General features: G+C 38.5%; 2 non-coding genes across 2 annotated transcripts; both read right to left on the bottom strand.

Annotated features, from left to right (window-relative positions):
- Positions 1-9,319: 9,319 nt before the first annotated feature.
- Positions 9,320-9,425, bottom strand: LOC111763509 (U6 spliceosomal RNA). The gene has a single exon (XR_002796370.1). It is a non-coding gene; the product is annotated as a U6 spliceosomal RNA (small nuclear RNA).
- A 932-nt stretch (positions 9,426-10,357) lies between these two features.
- LOC111763510 (U6 spliceosomal RNA) lies at positions 10,358-10,461 on the bottom strand. Its single transcript, XR_002796371.1, has one exon. It is a non-coding gene; the product is annotated as a U6 spliceosomal RNA (small nuclear RNA).
- Positions 10,462-22,525: the final 12,064 nt, after the last annotated feature.

Below are 22,525 nucleotides of genomic sequence, written 5' to 3'. Positions count from 1 at the left end.
ATTTTCTGCCCCAATCCTACAATCAGCAATTTCTGCAAGGAGCCATTGTTACTTTTATTGGAGAATACTATTAGAAATCAAGATTTGGACACTAGGTATGCTCGTTGCTACAGAGCATTGTTTCTTCCTGTGCCTCTAATCTGATGAAACAAGAAAATATATATGTGAATACTAACCTGTGTTTATACACCTATTTATACGTATTTCTATATGTAGCCATCAGTATCCATCTCATTTTTTTTCTTTATTAGAAGAGTTGTGGGTTGATGGAATAATTCATAAAAGACATTCTGATGTTCCCAATTCTACTGAATTACCACATGGATCATTCTAACCTCCTTAGCTGTCTTATCTGTGAATTCCTGCTCCAACATTGAGAAGCTTGGCTCACACCATCTGTCATCCATTTAATTAAATGTCCAATTCTAGTATGGTATATTAGAGTATTGCATAGTATAGCAGGATCAGAATCACTAACCAGTAGCTCCATGAGGAACAACTTTATGAATCAGGCTACAGGGCTTATGTACAATTTCTTTTGCCTTTAGTTTTACAAACTGCATTCATTTCCACAGTTCCTTAAGTCAGTATGTTTCCTCCCACTTCCTTCAGTGAGATTGTTTCATATGTTTGTTAAATTATTTGATTTTTTTTTCAAATTCTACATTCCATCCTGGGATTCTCCCTACCTTCTAAATGATTTTTTAATTTCCATACATTAAGATTCACTCTTAAAGCTGTAAGGGCAATGGATTTTGACAAATGCATTCTGTCAATTATCCACAAATACAGAATAGTATCTCCAAAGAATCCCCTTTGTTTCATCTATTGAATGCTCACCTCCCCTGTCTCAATCCACTAGTGGCCACTGATATATTTATGTTTCTTACTGTCTCTAAAGATTTTTCTATTCAGAATGTCAAATTGTTGAAATCATATAATATGTAGCCTTTTCAGACTGGCTTTGTACACTTAGCAATACACATTTCACATTCATCCATGTTATTTTTTTCCTTACTAGAAAAGTTGTGGGTTGATGGAATAATCATTCATAAAAGACAAAATTCTCAGATACCACCCTATTATTAACACCTTGCGAAGATTTGTTACAATTGTTGATAACATATTTTTATAATTGTGCTATTAATTATAGTCCATGATTTAAATTAGGGTTCAATGATTGTGTAGTGTAGTTCCATGGAATTTTTAAAAATTGTTCTATTACCATATATACAATCTAACATTTCCCTTTTAAATCACACTCAGATATATATTTCAGTGCTGTTAATTACATTGTACTGCCATCACCACCATTCATTAACAAAACAAGTCCTTCAATACAAATAGGAATCTTGTGCATTTTAAGCCTTAACTGCATATTCCCTACCCTACTCCATTGCCTGGTAAACCATGTTCTAGACTCTGACTCTAGGAGTTTGCTTATTCTAATTATTTCAAACTAGTGAGATTATACATTATTTGTGTCAATCTTATTTCACTCAGATAATATCTTCAAGGTTCACCCATGCCTTCACACGTATCAGGACTTCATTCACTTTTTATAGCTGAATAGTATCTATTGAATGTATATATCATATTTTATTTACCCATTCATTGTTTGGTGGATGTTTGGGTTACTTCCATCTTTTGGAAATTGTAAATAATGCTTCTATGAACTCAGGTGTGCCAATTTTTTTTCAAGTCCCTGCTTTCAATCCTTTTTGGTATATACCTAGTAGTGGAATTGCCAGGTCATATGGTCGTTCCATATTTAGCTTTCCTAAGAACCACCAACTGGACTCCAGAGTAGCTGTATCATTTTACATTTCTACCATCAATGAATGAGTGCTCCTAGTTCTCTGCATCCTCTCCAACATTGGTTTTGGGCCATTTTTTTTAAATAGTAGCCATTCTAATGTGCATGAAATGGTATCTCATTATTGTTTTGATTTGCACTTCCCTAGTGGCTAATGATGTTGAGCATGTTTTCATTTGCTTACTAGCCATTTGTATATCTTCTTTGGAGAAATGTCTGTTCAAATATTTTGCCCATTTTTAAATTGGATTCTTGGTCTTTTTGTTGTTAAGTTGAAGGATTTTTATATATTCAGGATATTAAACCTTTATCAGATATGTAGTTTCCATATATATTCTCCCAATGTGTAGGTTATTGTTGTACTTTTATCAAAGGATAAAATCCTTTGAGGAACAAAAGTTTTTTATTCTGATGAGGTACCATTTATTTAAATTTTCTTTTGTTGTTTGTGCTTGGGGTGTAAAGTCTAAGAAACTATTGCCTAACACAAGGTTCTGAAGATGCTTCCCTACATTTTCTTCTAGATATTTGATAGTTCTGTCTCTTATATTTGGGCATCTGATCCATTTTGAATTGATTTTTGTATGTGATAAGAGTTAGGGGTCCTTCTATTTTTTTCTTTTGTAAATGGAGCTCCATTTACAAAAGCACCATTTGTTAGAGAGACTATTCCTTCTGAATTGAATGGTTTCTGCCCCCTTGTCAAAATTCAGTTGTCAGAATAGATTTCTGAGCTCTCAATTCTATTCCATTTTTCTATGTCTCTCCTTGTGCCAAGCCTATGCTGTTTTGATTACTGTGGCTTTGTAATAAATTTTAAAATCAGGAGGTGTGAGTCCTCCAACTTCATTCTTCTTTTTCAAGATGGCATTAGCTATTCATGGACCCTTATGCTTCCATATAAGTTTCAGGATTGACTTTTCCATTTCTGCTAAGAAGGTTGTTGGAAATTTTGATTGGAATTGCATTGAATCTATAAATTTCTTTGAGTAGAATTGACAACTTAATGATAGTCTTCTGATACATGAACATGGAATTTCCTTCCATTTATTTAGGTCTTCTTTGATTACTTTCAGCAATGTTTTGTAGTTTTCTGTGTATAAATCCTTTGCATCCTTGCATAGATTTATTCCTAGATATTTAATTCTCTTAGTTGTTATTGTGAATGGAATCTTTTTTTTCCCACTTCTTCTTATTGTTCTTGGCTTGTGTATTGAAACACTACAGATTTTTAGGTGGTGATTTTTTATCCTGCTGCTTTACTGAATTCATTTATTAGCTCTAGGAGATTTGTTGTGGTTTTCAGTATGTTTTTGTACATAAAATCATGTTATCTGTAAACAGGAAAAGTTTTACTTCTTCTTTTTCAATTGGGATGCCTTTTATTGCTTTTTCTTGCCTTATTACTCTTGCAAGAACTTCCAATCCAATGTTGAATAACGCTGGTTACAATGGGCATCCTTGTCTTTTTCCTAATCTTAGAAATAAATCGATCAGTCTTTCATGATTAAGTAGTCCCACATCACATCTCATATTATATTCAGGAAGTTTCTTTCTATTCCTAATGTTCTAAGTGTTGTTTTTTTTTTTTGATCAGAAAAGTGTGCTGTAATTTGTCAAATGCCTTTTCTGCATCAGCTGAGATGATCATGTGCTTTTTTTCCTTCATTCTATTAATATGATGTATAACATTACTTGATTTTCTTATGTCAAGCCAACCTTGCATACCAGGAATAAATCCCATTTGATCATGGCATATAATTCTTGTAATGTTCTATTGAATCAAATTTTCTGATATTTTGTTGAGGATTTTTGCATCTATATTCATAAAAGATATTGGTCTGTAGTAGTTTTCTTTTTCTGTGATATCTCTATTTGGCTTTGGTATGAGGGTGATCATCTAGTAGAATGAATTAGGGAGTGTTCCTTCTGCTTCAGCTCTTTGAAAGAATTTGTACAGGACTGGTGTTAATTCTCAGAATGTTTGGTAAAATTCCCCTGTGAAGCCATCTGGTGCTGAGCTTTAATCTGGGGTGAGGGTGGGGGTAGGGGAGGTATTTGATTACTGATTCAATCTCTTTACTAATAACTGGTTTGTTGAGACATGCTGTTTTTTCTTGAGTCAGTATAGATAATTTGTGTTTCTAGGAATTGGTCCATTTCATCTATTAAATTGATTGCATACAGTTGTTCATAATATACTGTTATAGTTCTTTTTATTTTGGCAGGGTCAGTACTAATGTTCCACTTTTCACTTCTTATTTTCTTTATTTGTACCCTCTCTATTTTTTCCTTTCTCTGTCTAGTTAAGGGTTTTTCTATTTTACTGAACTTTTCAAAGAATCAACTTTTGGTTGTGTTGATTCTCTATACTGTTTTTTTGTTTTTGTTTTTGTTTTCTATTTCATTTGTCTCTGCTCTAATATTTGTTATTCCTTTTTTTTCACTAGCTTTGGGTTTAGTAATTTTCTGTTCTTTTCTATTCTCCCAGGTTTTAGCTTAAGTCTCTGATTTGTGGTCTTTCTTCTTTTTAATGAAGTGTTTAAAACTGTAAGTTTCCATCTCTTCACTGCATTTGCTACATCACATAAGTTTTTATTTTGTTTACTTCAAGATATTTCCTAATTTTGCTTGTGATTTCCTCTTTAACCCCTTGGTTGTTTGAATATGTTGTTCAATTTCCACATATTTGTGAGTTTTCCATTTCTCCCTCTGTTCTTGATTTCTTTCTTCACTCCATTGTGGTTATAGAATATACATTGAATGATTTCAACATTTGTCAACTTATTGGGGCTTGACTTGTGAACTAACATTTGGCCTATTCTAGAAAATGATCCATGTACTCTTGAAAAAAACATGTATTTTCTTTGTGTTGGGTAAAGTGTTCTATATATGTCTGTTAGGTCTAGTGGTTTCAGAGTACTGTTCAAGGCTTATTTATCCTTACTTATCTTCTGATTAGATATTCTATCCATTATTGAGAGTTGTTATTGAAATTTGCTACTGTTAATGTAGAACTGTCAGTTTCTCCCTTAAGATCTGTCAGTAGTTACTTCATATATTTTGGGACTCTACTGAGAGGTAGAATTGTCCCCTTTATCAGTACATAATAACTGTCTTTGTCCCTATCAAGTTTTTTTTACTTAAAGTCTATTTTATCTGATATTAATATAGCTACGCCAGCTCTCTTTATGGTTACTACATACATGGTATATTTTTTCCGGCCTTTCAATTTCAATCTACTAGTACTTTTGAATTTGAGATGTGTCTCTTGCAGGTAGCATATAGTTCAGTCATGCTTTTTTTCTAACCCTTCTGCTAAACTCTGCCTTTTGACTGCAGAGTTCAGTCTACTTACATTTAAAGGTCACTACTGAAAATCATTTTGTTATTTAGCCTTTGTGTGTCATATCTTTTTTGGTCCCTCAATTCTTACATTAAGGCTTTACCTTTATATTTATTTGATCTTTCATAGCGTATTGAGTGCCTTTTCATTTCTATCTGGACATATTTATCCTTTATTTTCATTGTGGTTTCCATGGGTAATATTTAATATCCTAAATAGATCACAATCACATTCTATTTGATACCAACTTAGCTTCAATAGCGTACACCTATACATTTCCTCTACCCTTCTGTTCCCTCATCTGTTTTTTGGTACTTGTTACCACTTATATCTTTGTACATTGCATGTTCAAAACTTTAATTTTATTATTACTTTTTATGCCTTCCACATTTTAGCACCTGTAGGAAGAAGTGGAGTAATGTATTAAACATATCCACAAGAATACTGGCATTTATAATTAACCAAATGGTTACTTTCTTGCAGGTGTTTATTTCTTTATGATGCTTTGAACCACTGTCTAGTGCCCTATCTTTTCAGTCTGAAGAACACATTTTAGCATTGCTTTTAGTACAGGTCTGGTGGTGATGACCTCCCCTCAGCTTTTGTTTATCTGGTAATGTCTTAATAGCTCACTCATTTTTTAATGTAAGTCTCACCAGATATAAAATTCTTGATTGGCAATTGTTTTCTTTCAGCATTTAAATGTTTCAACCCACTCCCTTTTTGCCACCATGGCTTCTGATGAGAAATCAGCACTCCATCTAATTGGGGCTCCTTTGTACATAAGACATTGTCATTCTCTTGCGGTTTTCATAACTCTCTCCTTTGCATTAGTGTGACCAATATATGATTCAGTGTGTTTTTCTTCATGTTTTTCTTGTTTGGTGTTCTTTGGGCTTCTTGGATGTGCATATTCATCTTTTGCTAAGTTGGGAAAGTTCTTTGTCATTATTTCTTTGAATATTCCTTCTGCCCCTTTCTTTCTTTTCCTTCTTGGACTCCCATAATACATATACTGATATGCTTGATGGTGTCCCAAAGGCATCTTAGGCTATTTTTGTTTTTTCATGTTTCTTTTTTGCTTTCTGCTCCTCAGCCTAACTCATATCAAGTGTCCTGTCTTCAAATTCACTGATTCCTTCTCCTGCCAGTTCCAATCTGTTCTTGAAACCCTCCTGTGAATTTTTCATTTCAGTTATTGTGGGTTTCCATTCTAGTCATTCTGTTTAGTTCATTTTTACAATTTTTATCTCTCTGCTAAGTGACACATGTTGCTCATTCATTGTTTTCTGATATCCTTTATTTCTCTGTTTTTCCTTCATTTCCTTGAGATTTTAAAGATAATTTTATTAAAGGCTTTATTAAGTATGTCCACATTCTGGTGTTCTTCATTGGTGTTTTCTGGATTTTTATCCTTTTGCTTTGAATAGGTCATCATCCTGTTTCTTTATTTGTCTTGTACTCTTTTTCTTTTCTATCACAGTATACATTTCAATGTTTTAAAATGTTAACTCTGGATATACTCTTGATTTTGTACCAGCTTCTGATAAGGCAGAGATTTTCTTAAACTTCAGCTTAAGGAAACACTGCCTAAGGTGAATACAGTGTGCAGGGGTTCCCTGTCTTTCTGTGCCACTGTCTTGTGGGGCTTTTTCATGTTAGTCATTTTTGGAATTCCCCTATTTACAGGAATGTGGTTCTCTACTGTCCTTCTCTCAGTTGTTTAAAACAGTCAAGTCTTTGTTCCAGATTGCCCAACTTATAATTCCTTTCTCTGTCTCAAACTTCTTTGCCTGGAGGACAAATTCTGGGAAGAAGGGCAAACCACATTGGAATTTCCCATGTCAGTCTTTCCCTCCTGAAACATGACCACGGTTCCACAAAGGCAGCACAGACCAACTCCAAATTGCCCTGGGGAGAGGATCAGCAGGTGCACCAAGAGCTTCTTCCATGGCTTTCCAAACCTGAGCTTTCTTGTCCTGCTCAGCAAATATTGCCCTTCAATTAACTTCCCCTGCAGTGTAGCATCTTTAAGTCTCCTCCACTGCAGGCTTTGTCCAGGGCAGACTGAAACAATGGCCACCCTCAGAGTCTGGCCCCTAGGGATCCAAAGTCACTAATCAAAGCCATGATCAGTGGTCAGCTGTGCCCACCACTGGTTTGGGGGAAGAGTATTTTCATGTCCATTTCTGTCACCAGTGAGCTAGCCATTTGCTGGGCCCAATGTTGTCCTGCCCTGGTAGTGGAGGTTGGGCACCTATAACCTCCATGTGGAGAGAACAATTTACTGTTCATACAATAATTTATCAGCCTCTGCCTCCTGCTCTTCCCTGGATGCTGCTATACAGTGTTCTTCTGGTCTCTGGAATTTAGAAATAATTTTTGAATAGTTTTTTCAGAAAGATTCCTCCTATTTAATAGTACAGATATATCTCAATATATCTATCCTTTTCCCCTATTGAAGGACTCTTGGTTGCTTCCAATTTGTGGCAATTAGGAATAAAACTGCCATAACAATCCATGTTTAGGTTTTTGCATAGACAAAAGTTTTCAATTCCTTTAGGTAAATACCTTTAACAATAATTACTGGATTGTATGGTCAGACTATGTTTAGCTTTGTAAGAAATTGCTGAACTGTACATTTTGCATTCCTGCCAGCAATGAATGAGAGTTTCTCTTGTTCTGCACCCTTACTAGGTTTGGCATTGTCAGTGTTTTGGATTTTAACCATTACAGTAGTTGTGTAGTTATATCTCTTTGTTGTTTTAATTTGCAATTAACTAATGATGTATGGTGTTGAGCATCTCTTCATATGCTTACTTGTCTTTTGTATATCTTCTTTGGTGAAGTGTCTATTTAGTTCTTTTGCCCAGTTTTTAATTGTTTTGTGTCTGGGTTCTTATTATGAGTTATAAGAATTATTTGAGTATTTTTTCTACATAAGTCCTTTGTTAGATATGTGTTTACAAATATTCTCTCCCAAACTGTGTTTCTCTTTACTTTTACCTTATGAGTCTTTATGTTTAACGTGTGTTTCTTGTAGACAACATAGAGTTGGGTTGTGTTTATCCACAAATGTTCTCTCTATTGGTGTATTTAGACCATTAACATGATTTGTGCATAGTTGGATTAATACCTACCATGTTTATGAATACTCTTTACATTGTACTTATTCTGTGTTCCTTTTTATTTCCCCTCTTTTTCTTCCTTCACTGGTTTTGAATGATTTTATAGAATTTCATTTGATCTCATTTAGCATCAAATTTAAAATTATTTTAAAAATTTGTTAGTAGATACCTGACAGTTTGAAATATAAACTTGTAATAATCTAACTCCATCCTCAAGCTACACTATAGCACTTTACACATAAATCAAGCACTTTATAACAGAATATTTCTAATTCCTCCCTCCTGTTCCCCATGACATTACTTTCATCCATTTCACTTATCTATATGCTGTAATTGCCTAATACAACACTATTATTATTACTTTAAACAAATAGTTATATTCTAGATCAATTAATACGAAAAATAAAAGATTTTATTTTACCTTCATTTTTTTTCTTTTCTGACCCTTCTCCTTTCTCAATGTAGATTTGAGTTTCTGGCCTATATCATTTTCCTTCTCCCTGAAGAAATAGTTTTTTTATCTTTTTTTTTTAATTAGAGAAGGTATTGATTTAAGAGAAAATTATACATAAAATGCAGGGTTCCATTTGCCACTCATTTATTAACACCTTTTTTTAGTGTGGTACAGTCGTCACAATTCAGGAAAGAATGTTTTTATAGTTGTAATATTAACTATAGTCCATTATTTGCAATGGGGTTTGTGTTATACTGTTCTATGTTGTTGTTGTGTTTTTATTTTTATTTTAGTAACATATAAACAATTTAACATTTGCCCTTTTAATCATATCCAAATATATAAATCAATGCTGTTAATTACATTCACAACACTGTGCTACCATCACCACCACCCATTACACTATTTCAAAACTTTACCATCAACCCAAGCAGAAACTCTGGACAATTTATAATTTAGGTGTTAACTTTCCATTACCTATCCCCACTCTTGTCCCTGGTAAACTATTGTCATTTTGAACTCTATGAATTTGCTTATTCTAATTATTTCATATCAGTGAGATCATATACTATCTGAAAAGTATAGAATGCTTCACAATTTTCCATGTCATTCTTGCATAGGGTCATACTAATCTTCTCTGTATCTTTCCAATTTTAACATCTGTGCCACCAAAGCAGGCACTGAAGAACTTCTTTTAACATTTCTTATAGGGGAGGTTTACTGGCAATGAATTCTCTAAGTTTTTCTGAAAATGTACTTATTTGTCCTTCACTTTTTTTAAGAAGATATAATTTTGTTCTACAAATATCACAGAAAACTCAAGCTTAGTGGCAAAGAAACAGAATCAAGAGGTACATAAACTTTGCCACAACAAATAAGAGAACTATGTCTTATATTTATGAACTTAATTTATTTTATTTTATTTAAGTATATCATTCCTACATGAACATACATTAACAATAAATGTATAGTGAAAGTTGTGAACTTACAAAATAAATATGAATAACGTCATACAACAGTCCCATATATCACCCCACTACCAACACCTTGCATTGTTGTGGAACATTTGTTAAAACTATGCAAGGGCATCATCAAAATATTACTACTAACTGTAGTCCCTATCTTACATTTGGTGTATTTTTCCCCCAAACCATCCTATTATTTTTTAAAATATTTTCTATTACACAGGTTTTGAATTACAAAATAATCCTACACGTGTGTAGTATTTCTGTACAACACCCCTTTACCAGAACAGTACACCAAGGTAGAGTGTTTGTTACATATTATGAGATAATGTCATCAAACTATTACCACCAACCATGACTGTAGCATACATTTTGCACACTTTTTCCATACTCCCCCCCTTTATCAACACAGTACATAGTCAGCATCGATGCAAGAATATTACAGTTTTGCTGTTAACCACAGTCCAGAGGTCACACCAATTGTATTTTTTCTATGCTTCTCCACATTCCCACTACCCTGCAATAGTGTCTAGCTCTAGCTCACAGAACGACACTCTTTCATCTGTACCATCAACCACAATTCTCATCCACCTCTGGGTTCACCATGTTATTCAGTCCCTAGATTATTCTTTAGCTTCCTTTCAATTGAAAAATATGGAATGTTTTACAACTGTTCATGTCATCCTTGCTCAGGGGTCAAGCTGATCTCTGTATCATTCCAATTTTAGTATATGTGCTGCTGAAGCAAGCACTCTCCACTTTTGAGGATAATTTCAGTGAATAGGGTATTCTAGTTTGGAGAGATTTTGTTTTTTCCTTCAACACTTAAATATTTCCCTGACATTTTCGCATGGTTTCTAATGAGAAATCTCTATTTTTATCCTTTTTCCTCTATAAAAAAAGTTTTTTCTTACCCCCACTTCCCCCCCCCCCCCCCCCGTAATGGCATCTTTCAAGATTTTTACCATCTTTGGTTTTTATTAATATAATTTTTGTAATCATGTTTATAGTATAATAAGTGTTATGGCAAGTTTCTTCCTTTATTCATCTTCTTAGTAGTGCCTTATCTATTTGGTGTCTCTTACTCTTCCCCAAAATTTTAAGGATCGATTTGTACAGTTGTCTCTTTAGATTTTTGGGGGGATTGCATTGAATTTATGGATTATTTTGGAGACTTGTCATGTTTTTAATATTAAGTATTACTTTTCAGTTTCTTCTCCCCAAACTATAAGCACAATAGGCTCATGGTCTGCATCCCAGGTTATCCCAGGCAAGAGCTTTACCCATCTTATGACTTTAAATAACATTCATTGCCATCTTTCTGACCTCTGGTTATTTCCTCATTGTCCTTCACCCATATATATGCCAATAATATATATTTTTGGTATATTTTCAGTTTTAATAATAGTAGTACCCCTCTTCGCTGTATATGTATCTGTATTAGTCTGAGTAAATAGGCTATGCTGCTGTAACAGAAAAACACTTAGATTTCAATGGGTTAACTGGCTAAATATTTGTCTTTTTAAAATGAGGTTCTAAACTATATTCAAATGAATGTTTGGAATGTTTGCAGAATGACTAACTAATCCTTCAAATTTCTCAACATGTTGCCAGTTATGTACCTGTGGAGAAAGTCTTTGTGTTGCATCAGACTACCCACTGCAGGCTCAATGCTACATTTCATGAGATCATAGTTATTCTCCTATATTTTCTTAAAAGTTTTAAACTTTGCTTTTCATATTTATTCAATGGAGCTTGAATTTGTTTTGTGTTGCTTTAAGGAAAATATCAATTTTTTTTCAAATGGATAACCAATAATCCTAATTCAATTTGTTTATTGTTCTAGGCTTTCCCCATGGGTTTGAAAGACTCAGTCACATAAAAATGTTTCCATATATTTTTTGCAATACTTCACATAGACTCCAGAAAGAGAAGCCACCAGCCTAGAATCCATGCTTCAAAGGATCTGCTGAGCTAGTCCTCAATCGTACCCTTCCCCACAGTGAGAGAAGGCTGTAAGGCAATGGTCATGCCAACCCAGAGCCCATGCCCCAATTTTACACCAATCTAGGGGTACCCTGGATCCCAGAATTCCCTGCCCTTACAGCTTTGAGACCATTCAGAGTCTACACAATCTGCTTCTCCCAAGGACAGACCTTGCCACCAAAAAGTATACTCCTAGGCATGAAGGTGGACCAAATGGAGGCTGTGTGAGATGTGGACTAAGCTTAGATACACAATGTAGGGCTCTGCTGTCTACACAGATGCATGCACACAGTCAGGTAAACACCCAGGTGCTGGGATCAGGGGCCTCCTTCCCATGTACCACCACATTCTGGCACAGAACTCCAAGAAATTCAAGAATTCAAAATTCAAACCTGGCCTTCCAAGGTATTATGAAGGTATATGTGTCAAGGTAAAAAGGTAAAATATATTACATATAATTTTCTGCTAGTTAGATTTATATATTTATATATATGTATGTGCATCACCATTTGCACTCTTATTCCTCATCAATGTTAGGGGTGTCTTGTTTTTGTGTAAGTTTTTAGGCTTTCCATCATGTGTATTTGGTCTTTTTTTTTCTTTTTCTGTACCAGTAGGATGCCACCTAAATTAATATAATATTAATTAATTAAAAGGGCAATTCTCTACTTATTTCATTTAAAATTATCTTAATTGTTCTTGTCTTTTTCTGTCATATGCATTTTTAGACCCACTTATCAAGTTTCCCAATGTGCCTTCAAGACAAAATATATTTTAAAAATATTTTTTCTCTCAATTTAGTTTAAAACCTCTCTTCTAGCAAAATCCATGAATTTTCTCATACTCTAACTCCAGCACACTGATTATATCTTAGCCTCTAGATCAGTGGTTCTCAACAGGGGACAATTTTGCCCTCCAAGAAACACTGGGCAGTATCGCTACACATTTGTCACCACTGGAGGGAGAAATGCTACAGGCATGTAGTGGTAGAGGCCAAGGAGGCTGCTAAATATCCTACAAAGCACAGGACAGTCCTCATAATAAAGAATTATCAGGCCCCAAATGCCAATAGGTCAAAGGTTGAGAAACCCTGTTCTAGATTACACAGGGTCATGTAAAATCCATTATGACACACGTACACTTCAGTATACGATTGTATATGTTTACATGTGCATAAGTGAATTGTAATCAGAATTTAGTTAACTATTTTCTTAGTCAATACTCTTCATCTGAGGATCCTAAAGAAATTTACCAATATTACCTTGTTACCGTAATCCAATGCTCTAAACATAGATAACAACATGATTACCATGGTTTTATTAATTTAGAACAGATAAAGTATTTTACCTGTGTTCTTTAAAAAAGAAATTACTAAAAACATATTTCATGAAGTCCTCAGTGTCAACTATTATGTGATAGTTGATAGCTTCTTCTTTTCTTCTGCTTATAAAACTTGGGTGGCTTTTTTCAAGTGAATATACACTTCCTACCTTGTGACATGCTATTGAATTCTAACTGCTTAATTTTCAGCATAGAAGGTAATTTAATTTTAAAATACATTTTAAAAATTTACCTAGGTTGGTAGAAATATTTCAACACTTGAAGTAAAATCTAAGTCATATTTCACCAAAGATGGAAAGGATTTAATAATTTAGATCTCCCCAAAATCTAAGTTTGTGGAGGAATTTAACTAAACTAATCAGGATGAAACAATGTCATTGTATTTTGGATTTCTTTGTGAGTTTTATTTTTTTAAAGCAAATTTTCTTGCAGTAATTCTGAAAGATTATTACTAGAGCATTGGGTCCTAAAAACTCATAAGCCTGACCATGCCATAAAAGAATATTTTGCGTTGAGGGCCCTAGATACGAGAGTGGATCTTCCTTGCTCTAATGGCTTCCAGAGTTATTACCTTTAATCATGTGAATAAATTGTATACTGATTGTGTATCAACAAAATGTAGAAAGATAGATTGATAAACTGTTTTAGTTTGCTAAAGGCTGCCAAGGCAATATACCAGAAATGCATTGTCTTTTACAGTGGGGATTTATTAGGTTAAAAGCTTACAGTTCTGAGGCTGAGAAAAATGTCCAAATCAAGTCTTCATCAGGAGGCCAGTCACCAGTGATCCTGGAGGGCTCTCTCATATGACAAGGCACATGGAGGCACCTGCTGGAGCTCTCCCTCCTCCTCTGGGTTCTGTTGTCCACAGATTGCAGCTTCGTGGCTTCCTCTCTGCTTCTGCACTACATGGATTTCAGTTTCTGACTTCCAGGGCTTTTTCTCTCAGCTTCTGGGGTTTCTCTTTGTCTTTGTGACCCCTCCAATTCCAGTTTATAAAGGACTCCAGTAAGAGGATTAAGACCCACCCTTAGCTATGCCTTACTGGAGTAATCTAATCAAATGGCCCTTAACTGGGTCTAATCTAATCAACGATTCACAATAGGTTTACACCCACAGGAATGGACCAATTTAAGAACATAATATTCTGGGGTCCACAAAAAACTCAAACTATTACATAAACATATACCTTGATTTAAGGGGAATAATGCACAGTAATAAAACACAGCCAGCTGTGTTTACTTTTATCCAGGCTGTTTGGTTCACTTTTTTTATTTCATCTTCCCTATTCTCATCTATTTGCTCTAATTATCACAAGAATGCTGAAGTAAATATCATATATCCAGTTATCCTTTCCTTCCTGGACACATGGAAATCTAAACTTCCCGGATGTTCTTATAGTTAGGCAGGCCAGGGTAACTAATTCTGACCAAAGAAATGTGAGTGGAAATGATATGTGTGTCCTCTCAGCTATGCCAATAAAATTTGCTCTCAATAATCCAGTTTCTCCCTTCTCACATTGCAGCAAACCCTGAAATATCTCGTAATGCTGGCGCTTCCATCCTTTTGAATCCCTAAATGACTATGTGGAGCAGAGACTGCCTCTGCTCTGCTTGGAACATGTAAACCTTTATTGTGTTAAAAGGTTGAATTTCATGCTTTGTTTGTTTGCTTGTTTGTTTTACAATAGCATAACCTAGTTTATACTGATTAATGTATGATAATGCTTCCTTGCTGACACTACATCAACACTGGAAGAAAAGTTGATTGCAACTATGTCTTTAAAGTAGCAATAACTATTGAATACAGAATTAATATAGTTCTAATATTCACAGAACCACTAATACTATCTGATAATTTGACGGAATTCAAATGTATTTAAATCAGTTTGTGTGTATATATACAACCCTTCTGCCTGATGATTTGATGTTGTTCAAATCATTTTAATTCCCTATGCCACTATTTCTTTACCACAGTACAGTTAAGAAAATTAAGAAGATGCCTAGTTTTAGAATACTGCGACATCCTCAGAGAAATGCACTGGATTAACAGCACCAGTTTTATTTGAAGCTGATTTTCCAGGGCACATACAAATCAAAGAGTAGTTGTTATATACTTTTAGACCCATAAATGAATCATATGGTGCTATAACTTCCTTCCAGAAGTGATAAAACCCAGAGATATCACAATATTTCTCTAGTTCCTGAGCTAACCTTTCTAGCTACATAGGATGAAAATTTACTTCACAGGGGAAAAAAAAACTCACAAAAACCTAACATTTTAAAGTTCACATTTAACCTTACAGCAACAGGCTCTGGGTGTTAAGTCATTTACATTGCAAGAGTAAACTCCCCTTCCAAATATAAAAGTAAATAAAAGGGTACTAAATTTTGCAAGCTCTGGATCTAGAAATTACTAAATTTGTGATGTTGAGCAAGTCATTAATCTACCTTAGTAGATTCCTCAATTTAAAAATGAATTTATAAATATGTACCATTTATGATTATGCCTTGCACTTAATAATTCCTCAAACACTATTTGTTGATCAAATAAATATAAGAATGGGTGGATGGATGATAGTTGTAAAGTTAGCTTGAAATAATGCTTGTTAAAATACTTTCTAAATGATTAAGTGCTATTTATTATCATAAATATTGTGTGTTAAAATCACTGTATTTCTAATATTTGTTGTATATGAATCTAAAAATCTGACTTGGGTTAACAAACAATGCAAAAGAATTCTATGAGCCTTAATGGACTTCTCAAAAGTCAGGAAATTCCCTTCAGATGCATTTCCTTCCATAACAACCATAATATGTGCAAAAGGGAGTATCCATGCTCCATCTCCCTGCCCCACCCATCCCTGGAGATGCTGTTTCATAACATTCTTTTACTTCCTTGTGTGGCAGATTTTCTTCACTAGGAAGATCAAGGTTAACCTTTTTTAAAATGATGAATTAAAAGTAGTAACAGAGGGACCAATGGAAGGATGTCTTTAAAATTCAGCCTTTTATGCTTACTCCTCAGGGCGGAGAGGCTGCCAGGAAAATACCCACTCCTGTGATCTCCTGGGGTAGATCTTTCTCTGACACAATGGCTATAAGTGAAAAACTCCTGATTCTGAGGTGATTCAGGGATTAAGTTAAATCTGAAATATAGTTTAGGACCTTCAAATCATAGAGACCTCAAAAAGGTTGAAGCAACTGCTTCAAACTAAATCTTAAAAAGAAAGCCTTGGGGAGCAGAAGTGGCTCAAGTGGTTGAGCACCTGCTTCCTATGTGGGAGGTCCAGGGTTCAATTCTCCTGTGTCTCCTGAAAAAAAAAAAAAAAGAAAGAAAGAAAGAAAGAAAGAAGAGAGAGAGAAAGAGAGAAAGAAAGAAAGAAAACCAAAAAAACAGCAAGCAAAAAAAAAAGACCAATTCTGGGGAGCCGAAATGACTCAGTGGTTAAGCACCAACTCCCAATGTCCTGGGTTCAATCCCTGGACCTGGTAACTCAAAATAAAAGAGAGGGAGGAAGGAAGAAAGGGAGGGAGGGAGAGAGGAAGGAAGGAAGCATTTTACTGAGCTCAAGCTAAAATACTGCAAAAATCTGACATCTATGAATTCTGCAAAAAATCAGTTTGCCTCTGGTTCTGCTTCACCATTGTTTTAAAGAAAACTCTTTATCCTTAGGCATGGAACCTGGATTTCTCCTAAACATAAGTGTTCATCTCCCACTCCCCAAGTCCCAACCCCCATCTCATATCCTCCCTAATTTTTCCCAGAATTCTGAATTTATTTTATCACCAGAAGAGAGTGACTTTTATTGGAGAACTTTATTTAGAACTTTAGAAGTGTTAAGCAATTTACTAGTTATCTGGGAAATTGATCTTTAACATACAAATAAAGCTATTAAGTTGTGCCATTATCATTTCCAAAAGCATGAGACAGCCTAATTAGATAATGACTGGTAATTTCCATTGAAAGACCTCTTTTTTTCTTTGCAGTGTTCTAAACTTTGCTCCTCAGCCTTTCCTATTCCACCATCTCCACCACCACCACCACCACCACCAAACTCCTATTTTTGTCTGTTTAATCATGTCCTACTAGGAAAGTTTGTAGTACAAACAGCAATTAAAAGAAAAAAAAAGACCCAAGAAAAAGAAAGTATAGTTAATGGTGTATTTAACTATTTCATAGCTCTTAGAGTTTTAAAAAATAATTTCACGATGTTTATTTCTTACTGGACAGCTGCCACAGGCCTCCAAAGGAGCTCAATCTTAAATCCAGAGATATTCCAAAGATTGCATTCCTTAAGGCACTACCTTAAGTCAGAAGCCATTGCTGTGAAGGTAGGAAATTTCCCTGGTTTGTAGCTTTACCCTTGATTTTTGCATTCAGGGGTCCCAATGAGTCAAGCCTGATTTCTTCTAAGTGTGCAGGAATGAGGGAGTACCAACATAGAGCTCTCTCTCTTCTCTCATCAATTATGAACAACCTACCAATCACTAAGATGTGGGGAATACTAATGCTTCTCTCCAACCAAGCCACTAATCTTCCTGAAAGAAAAGAACAGAAAACAAAACCTATTATTAACACCAGAAGTTGTCAAACTGTGTCAAAATTGCTACACAATTTATGAACAACTCCAACTCATGGCTCATTTAGTTATTTTCATTAAGACTGAATATACGAAGAATGTGGGAAAAATTGACAACTACCTCCAAATAAATTTCCCCCTTACCCTATTGAGGGAATCCCCCACCCTTCCCATCTATCCCACTATGCAATGCTGGTACAGGCTGCTTTCTGATAATGCAGCCCCTCGGGGGGGAGGGGGGGGTGTGCTGTGAGCTGCAGGGTGCACACTTGTAAGAGCTTGATTGTGTGAGCCAGCAGGCTAATCTGGGCTAGTGGCCGTTGCCTCAGCCTGTGTTCATTTATCGCAAGGTAACCAGCAAAATTTGCTTCTGTACTCCCGCCTGCTTCCCGCCAGCCTCCCTATATAAGCCTCTGAAAACTGGAGCAGGGGGCCCAGAAGTTGGAGATGGAACTCACCTCTGGGTCCATGCGCAAAAAAAACTTCGTTCCTCCATCTCTCCAAGTGTCACTTGGGTTTCTCGGCAAAACCTGAACTTCTTTGGTTCCCTGACTGGGAAACCCAACTGAGCAGGCCCCGTTGAGCCTCTGGTTTGGGAGACAGCGGGTATGGCCAGTGGTGATCTCCAGACACACGAGGTAGGCACCACCTGTCCACCTGATGGGACCCCCTTCCGAGGAGTTTCATGCAGGGCCGCGTCCCTGTGACCTGGTCCAATTCAGTGGAAAGAAGGACCAAATGATACCCTAAGATTTCGTCAAAGGTAAGGCCCCGGGTGCTGAGTCCAGTCCCACTCAGGCCTATCTTCGGATGGAAGAGGAGACTGATCACCTCCTAAATTTCTCAGTTAACGAGAATACAGAACAGGGCAAACCCACAGGAGATCATGTTTAAACTCTGAGTGAAAGTGTGACTGAATGAGGATGGCAGGGGCTTGCACCTGTCATACCAGTCTGTAGCTCCACAGCTTGTGCTACAGAGTCCGAGTGGGCCCCAACCTGCATTCTGTGACTATGTCATACAGCATAGTGGCCAATCCGGACTCTGCAAGGACGCCTTAGCCAAGATGAGCCTATGTTCTCACGAGAGACGTGGACAGGCGGGCATCTGAGAAACTTCGAAAGGGGCACCCCTATCTTTTGTCTGTTTCGTGCCACCGATGCAGGGATGGGTTCGTCACAGCCAAAACCCACCATTTTAACCAGCATGCTTAGGAATTTTAAAAAGGGCTTTTCTGAGATTATGGCATTCAGATTAATCCAAAAAACTCAAAACACTCTGTAAAATGGAGTGACCAACTTTCAGTGTTGACTCGCCTTCGGAGGGGACTCTGGACCTATCCAGGGCTCATGTGGTATGGTTAGTGGTCACCGGAGATCCAGGGCACCCTTATCAGTTCCCCTACATTGACTCCTGGTTAGAGATTGCCCAAACACTGCCCCCATGGGTTCAATTATGTCCTGGGAAAAGGGGACAGAGTAGGATTTTAGTAACTCAGGAGGCAAGGCTTTAAAAGCTGGTCATTCACCAAGGACCAGCAGAAGAGGACCCCCAGGATACGCCCCTACTGTACCGGTTCTTCCCCCAAACGCTGGCGCATTACCAGGCCTCCCAGAGGCCCCCTCCTTCGGTCTTTCCTCTGGGCCCGGAACCACGGGCAGACCCTCCTGCTGTGCCCCCTCCACTGGCAACTGCCTTGGGCCACATGTCCACTTTGAGGGGAGGTCCAGGGACTCCAATGGCCAGGAGGCTGTTGTCAGTCTTTCAAATGTCCCTCTGGGAGACACAGGGCCTGCCCTGTCTAGACGAAAATGGGACCCTCCAATCTGGCCGGCCCATCCTCTACTATCAGCCCTTTACAACCACAGACCTTCTGAATTGGAAACACCACACTCCCTCTTACTCTGAAAAGCCCCAGGCCCTCATTGACCTCATGGAATCCATTTTCCAGACCCATTGTCCAACCTGGGATGATTGCCACCAACTCCTCCTAACTCTATTCAATATGGAGGAGAGGTGACGAGTCCTGACAAAGACCCAAAAGCAGCTACAAGAGCAGGCCCCACCTGGTGTCCTGGACCCAGAAGAATGGGCTCAAATGACAGCCCCAGACACCCAGCCCAACTGGAATTTCAACTCCGAGCAAGGGCAAGCCATGCTCCAACATTACCTGGAAGCAATCCTTCGAGGTGTACGAGAGGGCGCCAAGTGGCCCACAAACATGACAAAAATGACCTCAGTTGTTCAAAAGTCTGATGACTCTCCAGGGGACTACTATGAACAGCTCTGTGAGGCCTTCCAGGTCTACACTCCTTTTGATCCAGAAGCTCCGGAAACCCAAGGATGGTGGATGCCGCTTTTGTCGCACAGGCAGCCACAGACATCAAGAGAAAACTACAAAAGCTCAATGACTTCACGGGCATGAATATCACTCAACTGCTAGAGGTCACAAATAAGGTCTTTGTCAATCGAGACGAGGTCACCGGATGGGAAGCCAGGAAGAAGTTGAAGCATCAGGCCTCCCTACTAGTAGCTGCCCTGGGAAAACCTGACCCCGCCAGACAAGAAGGGCCGCCCCCGAAAGGCGGGACCAATGCAAAGAGGATCCCGCTGGCCAGAGACCAATGCACCTATTGCAAGGAGAGTGGTCACTGGAAGAATGAATGCCCCCAAAAGAACCAGATGCATGGAGGAGACACTCCAAAAGGGAAATACTGACCTGAGCCCAAGACCACCTGATCAGACTGGCGAACCTGAACACTGAATAGGGATGACTGGGCTCATTGGACCTTGGCCCTCATGAGCTCTTGGTCAGGATACAAATTGGGGGCCAGACAGTGACCTTTATGGTGGACACCAGTGCAGAGCACTCTGTGGTCACGACCCCCATCACCCCCCTCAGCGGGAAAATCATTAATATCATAGGAGCAACAGGGGACTGATCAGACACGTGGCCATTCTGCCAGTCTCTCAACCTGCTGGCCACCACCTGCCAACTCGGTGGCCACGAGGTGACTCATGAATTCCTATACCTGCCCGAATGCCTGATCCCCCTACTTGGAAGAGATCTTTTGACCAAACTGGGGGCTCAGATCCCCTTCAAACCTGGGAGACCCGCAACCCTAAGCCTTGGGACCAGTCTCGCTCTCCTAGTCACCATTCCCTGGGATGAGGAATGGAAACTACACTCAGAGGAGAGCTTGATCCAGAACCCAGAAGAGTTACTAGAACTGTTTCTCGATGTGTGGACTAAAAGGAACCCCCAGGAATGGCACAGAATCATGCACCAGTCATTGTCGACTTGAAACCTGGGGCACTCCCAACCCAACAAAGACAGTACCCAATCCCACTTGAAGCATGATTGAGCATATTGCCCACCTAAAGAAGGAGGGGATCTTAGTCGAGTGTCAGTCACCCTGGAACACCCCTCTAATACCAGTAAAGAAGCCAGATGGGACTGGATATTGACTGGTACAAGACTTGAGGGCCATCAGCAATGCCGCCTTCACCCTGCACCAAGTTGTCCCCAATTCTTACATGCTACTGGTACAGCTGCTGTCAGAGGCCCCTGGTTTACCTGTCTAGACCTGAAGGATGCCTACTTCTGCCTATGAGTGTCCTCCGTGAGTCAACCTCTGTTTGCATTTGAGTGAGAAGGTCCCAATACTAAAAAGAAAATGCAACTGATGTAGGCCTGGCTCCCACAAGGCTTCAAAAACTCCCCCACACTCTTTGGAGAGGCGCTGACAGCAGACCTGGCAACCTACTCCTAGGAGGACTACAGGTGCACCCTCCTACAGTATGCTGATGATCTCCTGCTCACCAGTAAAACAAAGGATTGTTGGAAAGGAACTCAGGCCCTCCTCCAGCTCCTGACACAAACCAGGTATAAGGCATCCTGGAGGAAGGCCCAGATCTGCCAACAATGAGTCAGGTACCTGGGATTCAATATCACACAGGGGCACCAGACCCTTGGACCCGAGAGGAAGAAGGTGATCTGCATTATCCCGACCCCACCATGAAGAGGCGGCTCCATGAGTTCCTAGGGGCAGCAGGCTTCTGACGCCTCTGGATTCCCGGATATGCAGTAAAAGCCAAGCCTCTCTATGAAGCTTTAGCGGGCCCAGAGAGGGATCCCCCCATCTAGGGAGAGGCCCAACAAACAGCGTTTCAGGAAATCAAAGAACACCTCGGATGAGCCCCGGCCCTAGGGATCCCGGATGTAACTCGGGAATTCAACCTGTTCATGTACAAGAAAAATAAGGTGACCCTGGGGGTCCTCACAGGCAATTGGGCCTTGGCAAAGGCCCATCGCTTACCTCTCCAAGCAGTTGGACTCAGTGGCTGCTGGATGGCCACTCTGCCTGAAAGCCTTGGCAGCCATAGTGACACTTGTTAAGGAAGCTGACAAATTGATGCTTGGACAGGTTATCCATGTCATGGTCCCCCACGCTGTCACCGCTTTGATGAACTCATATGGACACCAGTGGATATCCAACCCCCAGCTTGTGCACTACCAGGGCTTGCTCTGTGAGAATCCCAGGATAACCATAGAAACCGTGCACAACCTGAATCCTGCAACGTTTTTACCCAAAGAAGATGGAACTCCTGAGCACGACTATATAGAAATGACAGAGGAGGTCTACACCAATCGCCCAGACCTCCAAGACAAACCACTCCCTTCCCTGGAGTGAACGCTATTCACTGATGAGAGTAGTTTCATTAAGGACAGAAAGAAAAGTGCAGGGTATGCGGTCACCACTATTGAGGTGATAGAAGCAGTGCCCCTACCACAAGTATGGTCAGCACAGCGGGCAGAGCTCTGGGCGCTGGTCCGAGTGCTGCGGTTGGCCAAAGGACAAACAGTCAACATCTACACTGATTCCAAGTACTCGTTCATGACCATC

The sequence above is a fragment of the Dasypus novemcinctus genome, chromosome 5, assembly GCF_030445035.2.
Source record: "Dasypus novemcinctus isolate mDasNov1 chromosome 5, mDasNov1.1.hap2, whole genome shotgun sequence".
In the NCBI taxonomy this organism is placed as follows: Eukaryota; Metazoa; Chordata; class Mammalia; order Cingulata; family Dasypodidae; genus Dasypus; species Dasypus novemcinctus.
This window is presented reverse-complemented; position numbering and strand designations above follow the sequence as displayed.